The sequence below is a fragment of the Saimiri boliviensis genome, chromosome 16 (genome assembly GCF_048565385.1).
Source record: "Saimiri boliviensis isolate mSaiBol1 chromosome 16, mSaiBol1.pri, whole genome shotgun sequence".
NCBI classification, from domain to species: Eukaryota; Metazoa; Chordata; class Mammalia; order Primates; family Cebidae; genus Saimiri; species Saimiri boliviensis.
This window is the reverse complement of record NC_133464.1, coordinates 41627252-41629965: the sequence shown is the minus strand read 5'-3', so window position 1 is coordinate 41629965 and position 2714 is coordinate 41627252. Positions and strand designations below refer to the sequence as shown.

General features: G+C 34.5%; 1 non-coding gene across 1 annotated transcript; it reads right to left on the bottom strand.

The window, feature by feature from the left end:
- Positions 1-982: 982 nt before the first annotated feature.
- Positions 983-1089, bottom strand: LOC120365789 (U6 spliceosomal RNA). Its single transcript, XR_005580639.1, has one exon. It is a non-coding gene; the product is annotated as a U6 spliceosomal RNA (small nuclear RNA).
- Positions 1090-2714: the final 1625 nt, after the last annotated feature.

Sequence of the window (2714 nt, the reverse complement as noted above, 5' to 3'; positions counted from 1 at the left end):
GACCAATGAGAACACATGGACAGAGTGAGGGGAACATCACACACAGGGGCCCGGGGGTGGGGGGGGGAAGGAGAGGAATAGCAAGGGGTGTGGGGTATTGAGGGATAGCATTAGGAGAAATACCTAATATAGATGACAGGGTGATGGATGCAGCAATCAACCACCATGGCACATGTATAACTTTATAACAAACCTGCACAATCTGCACATGTGTGCCAGAACTTAAAGATAATAAATTTTTAAAAGAGGAAAAAGCAAATAGAGTTTAAATTTTAAGAGGAACACAATAGATCAGCGTTATGCCTATAAGTTTTCAGTGAGGTATCTGTGAAAATACACATGTCCATTTTTTTTTTTTTTATACTTTAAGTTCTCGGGTACATGTGCAGCTCCTGTAGGATTGTTGCATAGGTATACACATGTCATGGTGGTTTGCTGCCTCCATCTCCCCATCACCTACATTAGGTATTTATCCTAATGTTATCCCTCCCCAATCTCCCCATCCCCTGCTATCCTTCCCCAGCTCCCCCAGCCCCCACCAGACCTCAGTGTGTGATGTTCCCCTCCCTGTGTCTATGTGTTCTCATTGTTCAACACCCACTTATGAGTGAGAACATGCAGAGTTTAGTTTTCTGTTCTTGTGTCAGTTTGCTCACTATGATGGTTTCCAGATTAGTCCATGTCCCTACAAAGGACACGAACTCATCATTTCTTATGGCTGCATAGTATTCCATGGTATATATGTGCCACGTTTTCTTTATCCAGTCTATGATTGATAGTCATGTGGGTTGATTCCAAGTCTTTGCTATTGTAAACAGTGCAGCAATGAACGTATGTGTGCATGTGTCTTTATAACAGAACAATTTATAATTCTTTGGGTATATACCCAGTAATGGAATTGCTAGGTCAAATGGTATTACTATTTCTAGATCCTTGAAAAATTGGGACACTGTCTTCCACAACGGTTGAAATAATTTATACTAAAAATATGGAACACTTCACAAATTTGCATGTTATCCTTGCACAGCAGCCATGCTAATCTTCTCTGTATGATTCCAATTTTAGTATATGTGCTGCTGAAGTGAGCACATGTCCATATTACATACATCATATATGAACAAACCTTTGTTAATACATGTGTTTTTAAAAGCTATTCAGAACAATTCAAAATCATTAGAAACTATGGTTTTCAACAAAATATGTGCTACTTAAAATGGAATAAATTTTGTTTTGAGAAAAGCATGACAGGAAGTAGGATTCCTCTTTCTGTACAGAACTTTAAAGTTTTCAGAAAACTTCTACAGAGATAAATTTCTCATGGTATTAAATATCTTAGCAATGTGCCCAAATTTTAGCCATTTTTACTAATTATACAATGAGATCTGAGAAACATAATTCTAATTGCTCTTTGTCTTTGTCTAATAAAAAAAAACTCGACAAGATTTATAAAGAATTACCCATATGTTATTGTATATCAGTTCCATACCTAATATAAAAGGATTCTTAAATTTCACATTGAAATGCCACCAACCAATATTTAGGCATGTTTCTTTTATCAGCCTAGATCTCACAAAAACCTATGTAACTTATTTGAAAAACAGAGACCAGTTAGTCTCCTTGACTTTATCAGTATAAAAATCTGAAATGGAAAATGAAGTGAGAAAGCTTAGGTTTTGCGAATTAGTAAAGCTGAACATACACCCATTGATTTCTGACTAAGAAAGGACAACGGTAAGACCAGAGGCATAATGTGCACATCTTTTTTATCCATGTAACTTTCAAAGCCTCTTTTGGGGTGCTACTGTTCACAATACCTCTGAGACAAAAGCAGGAAAAACAAACTTGGCTTAATAACTTCTATAATATTTAGGTCATATCACTAATTCTATGTTGGCAATATTTGGGGTTGGGCAATACTTTTAGTTAAGCATATAGTTAGGAGTCTTTTAAATCTCTCTCCACTCCATTCCTTGACCATTGGGCTAGAGAAGTAAAACTCCAACATCCTAATAAAAAAAAGAAGACAAATGAGACAGAAAGAAGAGAGAAAGTTTTCCCAAAGCCTAGCCAACAAAAATGTGCTATAGCAATTACAACATTATTAATGAAAGAGATTTTTTAAAATCAACAATGGTGAGAAAATAACTGTAACTTTTACGAAGTTGGAATCATCATTCCATTCTTATAAAACATACATATTGCATTATTACATATTGCTATTGGAATATTCAATATTTTTCTAAGGTGAAATTAAAACTTCCAATTAAAAAGGACCTTCAGAAATTCTGTGTAATTACATGTTCTTTAAAGCCAGACACTGGGAGAACAGCTAGAGAAAAACCCATGCAGGCTTTAAAACATACTTATTTCCAACAAAAAGTAAGATTTGAATAATGTGCATAGGAAAAAATGGATGTAATTTCCACGTGTTTCTAAATCACCGGTTTTAAAAGAATATTTTAACAATCACATTCACTCCTATGGAAAAATGAAACAAATATCAATATATGTCATTTGAATTCTTTGCAATATTAGATTGTTATGTCTCCTATTGAGAATAATCAATGACGTGTCATGTAATTATATCAGGTTAACTAGAAAAATGCAAGTGAGCTATATCAAAAATTACTTATTATTTAAATAATTTGTAAACCAGTATGATGTGGTGCAGTCACATGCAAATTTCATAGCCTAAAGCTAGATATGCTTAACAA